This window comes from Coregonus lavaretus (assembly GCF_964263955.1).
Source record: "Coregonus lavaretus genome assembly, chromosome: 17".
In the NCBI taxonomy this organism is placed as follows: Eukaryota; Metazoa; Chordata; class Actinopteri; order Salmoniformes; family Salmonidae; genus Coregonus; species Coregonus lavaretus.
Genome location: NC_140004.1, coordinates 44633267 through 44640196, shown reverse-complemented (window position 1 = coordinate 44640196; position 6930 = coordinate 44633267). Strand labels below are relative to the sequence as shown.

Sequence of the window (6930 nt, the reverse complement as noted above, 5' to 3'; positions counted from 1 at the left end):
ATTGATGAATTGATCTCCCTATGTCTCTCTGTCTCTCCAGGGTTTCTCTGCAAAATGCCCGTGTCATGATGCCGTCGCTGAGTCTCACCCTGCGTCCAGGTGACGAGGGAGGGCGTGTCGAGCCGTCGGCCAATCACAGCAGGTGCTTTAGGAGAGTCAGTTCCTGTTTATGTTCATCAGTACTTCCTCTCAGAACCCTCCCGCCTCACTGACGTCCTGCCCCCTCGGTAAGTAGGCCACTCAATCAATCAATCAATCAAAGTAGGCTACTCTCATCCAGCACTTCTTTGTCAAGATTCTATCACTATCCTTATAAATCCTTACGCACTCCTGTCCTCATAGCTCATAATAATAGTAAGCCTGTTATAAACATCAGTATGCCTATGTGTTGATGGCCACTCAGGTTTACTCAGGTTTGTATCCCTAGCCTCACCACCTCACCAATACATATTTTATTTCTCTCTCTCTCTCTCTCTCTCTCTCTCTCTCTCTCTCGCTCGCTCGCTCGCTCTCTCGCTCTCTCTCTCTCCAGGCGGTAGGTAGTTCCTGTATCCATCTCTTCCATCACTTCCTCTTCCTCCTGAAGCCCCGCCCCTTCCTGTGTGGCTGTGTGGGGATGCTGGTGCTAGCTGGCACTGGTCGGAACCATGGTGATAGAAAGGTAACCGTGGTAGGAGGAGTCTGTGGGCACAGCTTCCTGATGTTGTGCCAGGTGCTGACGGGACAGGAAGGCACCATCGAACAAGGACGGGCACAGAGGTGAGGCGTTACTATATACTGTGGGTCAAACCCCAACTAGTTGTATGAGTGAAACTAGCATTGTCATCATGTTAATCATTAATTGATATCGATGAGAGATTTGAGAGAAAAGTTGAGTAATTCGCTTTTTCATTCTGGGGCACAGAGTGTTCTGAGTTTATAAGTCTGTTTGTTATTGTTATTGTTTGCTAGTCATTAAGTGGATTATTACACCTTTGCTTCTCCTCAGGTGCTGTGCAACTCTGCTTCCTGGTTTACACTGATGACATCACAACAGGAAGTATAGGACCTCTCTTCCTGTAGAACGTCAATCTCCGCCTCCTTGCACTTTTTAGAACTTCCTGTTGCTGCTACTTGATTTCCTGTTGCACGAAGTCTCTCAGACACTTTAAGGCTCTGAACTCCAACCTCTGACCCCAAGCAGCAATGAGGCACATTCACGTAAAACTGACACGCGGCAGTAAGGAGGAGCTGGCTCCTGTGGAGCTTCCATCCCAGGAGGGGGACCTGCCTCCTCCCGCGGCCCCCTCACAGGGCCCCGACCTTGGGGTTATGAGACCGGGGGTGGGGGTTCCCAGGCCCTTTGATCATGAAGAGCTGCGTCTCCAGAAGGTCTACCAGCTCTCCATCTTCTCCCAGCTGGGGGGGTTCTCAGCCTCCGACCTCCCCAGGACCAGTGAGGCCCAGCCAGGGCAGGCCCAGCCGGGGCAGGTCCAGCGGACTGACAGGGTGGGGGTCAAGAGGGGACTGGAGGAGTCCCATCTAACCCACAAATGGCCCCACCTGGCTGGGGACCCAGACAGGGAAAGGGACGCATTGGATGGAGGGGTGCTGTCAGGGTCAGGACCTGGGGTAGGGGTGGGTGTTGGGATGGGGTTAGGGATGGGGATGGGGGTAGGACAGGGGCCCATATCCTCCTGCACCATGGTGGATCACAGAGACTCAGATGGGGGCCTGTCGCCTAGATCCCCCCACCTGCCCCCCTCTCTCCGGGCCACACCCCCGCCCGACGCCCCGCCCAGCACAACCACGACAGGCCCGTCCCGGACCTGTGGGCCTCGCTGTTGCCCAAATCATCCCCCATGGTCGATCCCCACAGCCCGCCTGGCTCCCGTAGCCCTTTACCCAGCACAGAGCCTCCTCCTGGGGGAGATGCGCCAGCCTGCTCCCTGGGCGATCATGGAGGGTCTGGGGAGGGCTGCAGTAGTGGCTCCTCATTGGGACAGCATCACCACAACTGCTGCACTGACGGCTCCTACGGGGCCCTCGGGCCTCCTGCAGGACCTCCCCTCGGACCTCCAGGCTCCCTCTCCCACTGCTTCCCTCTCATTACAGACCCCCAGGAGCCCGGGGAGGGCAGGGAGTGGGGGGTCAAACTGGAGTCCTCCCCGCCCCATCCTAGTGCCACTGCCTTCACCTCCACCAACGGCCTGGGCTCCCTGGAGAAGACCCCCAGCACCAGCGGCCTCCGTGGGGTCTTTTCGGGCCCCTGCCCGGCCAAGAAGAAACTCCTATCATCCAGCGACACGGGAGAGTCGTGTTCGGAGGACGAGGGCCCCTCCACCTCTAAGAGGAGCCGTCTGGCCCTGCTGGCCCCGGGGTTAGGGCTGGCCTCCTGCAGGGGCACCGACGCCAAGGCTGCCCCCTTCTGGAACCACCTGCTGCCCAACGCATGGGACCCGGACCACCCCAAGGTGAGGAGCACAGACTAGCACACACACAGGCAGGCACAGACACACACACACACCAGAGGAGGCTGGTTGGAGGAGCTATAGGGGCACGGGCTCATTGTAATGGCTGGAATGGAATGAATGGAATGGTATCAAACACATCAAACACAGGGAAACCACACATCTGACTCTGTTCCATTTATTCTATTCCAGCCATTACAATGAGCCCGTCCTCCTATAGCTCCTCCCACCAGCCTCCTCTGACACAGGCACGTACACACACACACGCACACACACTAGGGTTGAATGGCGGGAACCCGGTTACCGAGATTTACCGGGATTTACCGCCAAAAACCACTCGCTTTTCCCGGGAAAAATAACTGCGAGAAACCGGTAAATTATAATAAATTATTTATATGAACAGCATGGTGTGAAATGGAACTGTTAAATTATATGTGATGTCTAAATCTGGCTTCTCTACGGCCTCTACATGATGAATCATCAACGCTCAGGGTGGGGACAGACAGCCCATCTCAGTAGGGAGTGCAGTTCACAATGCATGTAGACCTATCATCTCATCATGGTAACTTTTTTTCTTGTGACAGGTAGGTCTACATTTGCTGCAACATAGTCTATGAAACAGTAATATGAAGACCGAATGCGTGTCTAATTTACCCATCTCCATCTGGCTTTAAGGGGTCACCTTGTTTTTTTAATTGTAAAGATTCGTTTATTTTTATTGCAGCTGCTGAGTTTTGAAAACAGCCTATCACTCGAATATCGTTGCTTTAAATCAGTGCACGCGTGAACACTCTCTCGCAGTCTTTCTCCTCTCCGTCAACTCCATTCAAATTGTATCCAAAATAGATAATCATGTTCTAGATTGATATATAGCCCTATATATAGATGTCCTAGCCTACCTCTTTCAGGTATATAGCTAGTGACGTCTATGGGCTTTTCTGTTTTTCTGTTGTGCGTAATATGCAGTAGCCTATAAGATATATCTATTGGATAACCGCACAATCATTTGGTTTTTTTGGGGGGCTTAGGTACATTACATTTCGTTAATATGGGGCTCATAAAATGTATTTATTATATGGCTCATCAGGCTCAGGTAGCATTGGGTTAGAATTTTCATGCTGATCAAAGCATGGGGGGTGAAATGAAAGATGGGAGTTAGATGAAGAGAATGAAACGGATGAAGGTGAAAGAGAAGGAGAGAAGGAGAGAAGAAGAAGAAGAGAAGAAGAGAAGAAGAGAAGGAGAGAAGGAGAGAGAAGAGAAGGAGAGAAGGAGAGAAGGAGAGAAGAAGAGAAGGAGAGAAGGAGAGAAGAAGAGAAGAAGAGAAGGAGAGAAAGGAGAGAAGGAGAGAAGAAGAGTAGGAGAGAAGGAGAGAAGGAGAGAAGGAGAGTAGAGAAGGAGAGGAGAGAGTGATGGATTCCCAGGCTGGTCCTTATGAACCCACACACCACGTATAGTGCTGGAACCAGCCGAGTGGCTCCAGAATGAAGTCTATTGAGGGAGCCTCCATTGTTCTCCCGACACTACATGTTCTGCCTGCCTGCCTGTGTCACTGTCGCCCCAATACAACCCCCCTACAAAACCACACAGGTCTTTCTGGTTCCCCCGCTCAGATACCGACCCGCTGGCTTCCAGAAACACTTTTCCTATTTAGTGCACTACTTTTGAATAGGGCACTTTTGGGACGCAGGCTAGGTAGAGGATGGGGGGGTGCAGGTGAGGGTTTGCCGTGGTGAGTGACAAAGGGGGGAGAGAGGAGAGAGGATACAGGGATGTGAAAGGGAAGAGAGAGAAAGAGAGGGAGAGGGAGAGGGAGAGAGAGAGAGAGAGAGAGAGAGAGAGAGAGAGAGAGAGAGAGAGAGAGAGAGAGAGAGAGAGAGAGAAGAGAGAGAGAGAGAGAGAGAGAGAGAGAGAGAGAGAGAGAGAGAGAGAGAGAGAGAGGAGAGAGAGAGAGGAGAGAGAGAGAGAGAGGAAAGAGAGAGAGAGAGAGAGAGAGAGAGAGAGAGAGAGAGAGAGAGAGAGAGAGAGAGAGAGAGAGAGAGAGAGAGAGACAGAGAGAGAGAGCAGAGAGAGAGAAGAGAGAGAGACAGAGAGAGAGAGACAGAGAGAGAGAGAGAGAGAGAGACAGAGAGAGAGACAGAGAGAAGAGAGGAGAGACAGAGAGAGAGACAGAGGGAGAGAGAGAGAGAGGAGAGAGAAGGCGAGCGAGCATGTGATTAACATGTCCACAGTGAGAGTGAGGAAAGACCTAGCTGACATATAGCCAGTGGAGGGCTAGGCTACTGAGGGGATAGCTAGAGAGGGGCTAGCTAGTCAATCGTTAGCTAGTGAGATGCTAGCTACAGAGGCGTTAGCTGGGAAGGGTCATTGCCAGAGGATGTGGGCAGCCAGGACTGGGTAACCCCTAGTACGATCAGTAGTCTGGACATGGGGAATGTGTTTGTGTCTGAAGCAGCATCCTGGAATCTCTGCCCAGTAAGTAGTGGCTACATACAGACATACATACACACATATTGATACACAGGCAGGTATGTAGCTTCATTACTCAACTTCATTTGTTTATGCAGTTATTGTGTTATCTGTTTATTGCATGTGTAATGCACTATGAACTATGTATGTATTTGTGTGGAAATGGAAATATATATTTATATACCATAGATTAGCATTTACTGCTTTACTATTACAATGCAATGTACTATAAATATAAGATCATGATTATATCATGACAGTTTGAGCATGACAGTAATATCAATGTTTTTAAACAGAGATGGATTGTGGTGTACTAAACGGAGATGGATTGTGGTGTTCTAAACGGAGATGGATTGTGGTGTACTAAACAGAGATGGATTGTGGTGTACTAAACAGAGATGGATTGTGGTGTACTAATCGGAGACGGATTGTGGTGTACTAAACGGAGACGGATTGTGGTGTACTAAACGGAGATGGATTGTGGTGTACTAAACGGAGATGGATTGTGGTGTACTAAACCATGGATTCTCCTTCCTGTTTTCTTTATTTTTCTATTTTTCTTTCTCTCTCTCATTCTGTCCATCTCTCTCTTGTTCTGTCCATCTCTCTCTCATTCTGTCCACTGTCTCTTGTTCTTGTCCTCCTTTAGAGTGTATCAGAAATCAGCAGAGCCAGCAGGAGGCTGAAAAGTGGGATGCGCCTGAAAAGGTATGTTCACTTACTACCTTTAGTTGATCCATGCGTAGTCATCATTTCAAAAATATATTTGATTATGTGAATTATGTGACTGTAACCATGGCTAACTTATCTTCTTAAAAAAATATGTGTGTGTGTGTGTGTGTGTGCAGTCGACAGCTGCGTAGTGGTCGGCGTACAGACACCTCGGGTCACACTGCTCGGTCAGGCTGGCCCTCTTCTTCCATCAGCCGGTCACTACTGGGTAACTTTGAGGTACGACACACACACACACACACACACACACACACACACACATATTTAGCACAGCAGACATACACAAAATATTACAGTAAATGAAGTGTGACGTACCATAAATGTGTAACTGAATTTGTTTTGTAAAGTATGATGGTATTTTGCCAGAACTTGAGGTTCTACCAAATATCTAGAGAGATTTACAACATTCCTCATGGTGTTGTTGGTCTTCCTCACTCTTCCCTGTTGTGGTTTCTTCTCCAGGAGTCGATCCTGAAGGGTCGTTTCTCTCCGTCGGGTCGTATCGAGGGTTTCACAGCAGAGATTGGTGCCAGCGGATCCTACTGTCCTCAACATGCCACTCTGCCTGTACACGTCACTTACTACGACATCTCAGAGCACAGCGCACCCTCACCCTTCCTGGTTAGTGTCTCTCTCTCTCTCTGTGTGTGTGTGTGTGTGTGTGTGTGTGTGTGTGTGTGTGTGTGTGTGTGTGTGTGTGTGTGTGTGTGTGTGTGTGTGTGTGTGTGTGTGTGTGTGTGTGTGTGTGTGTGTGTGTGTGTGTGAAAGGATGTTAACCCCCTATGGTCGAAGGCCGCGCCACTGTGGAAATATAATTTGCATAATACACAAATCCCCATAGAATTCTAAATCAAATAGAAAAATGATCCTTGGTATGACCTTCTTAAAACAATTCCATATAGCTTACCAAGGGTTGGAACCGGTTCAGGGAACAGAACCGAAAATAACTACATTTTTCAAGGAACAGAATAAGAACCAGGAACTAAAAGTGATCTATACTGTTCCGGAACAAAACCATTATTTTAAAAGCATGAGAACCGGTTAATAACATTATTTAACGCGTATTTTTACCCCCCGCAAAATAAAGTCTATGCATAGCCCTCCCTCTGTCAATTAGGAACTTCTTCCAGTGTCTGTCTGCCGGCTGAACATCTTCACCAGTGTGTGTGTTTGGGCTACCTGCCCCTCCCCCTCCGAAGCATAGCTGTAGCCCTACTGACGTTACATTTACAGTCATTTAGCAGACGCTCTTATCCAGAGTGACTTACAGTTAGTGAGT

General features: G+C 49.2%; 1 pseudogene across 1 annotated transcript in view; it reads left to right on the top strand.

Annotated features, from left to right (window-relative positions):
* The first annotated feature begins 1107 nt into the window (after positions 1–1107).
* Positions 1108–6930, top strand: part of LOC311144304 — a 10025-nt pseudogene continuing 4202 nt past the window's right edge. The window contains exons 1-4 of the transcript XR_014615585.1: positions 1108–2453; positions 5569–5627; positions 5768–5870; positions 6114–6272. The product of XR_014615585.1 is annotated as an uncharacterized misc_RNA (transcript). The remainder of the gene's footprint in view (positions 2454–5568; positions 5628–5767; positions 5871–6113; positions 6273–6930) is intronic.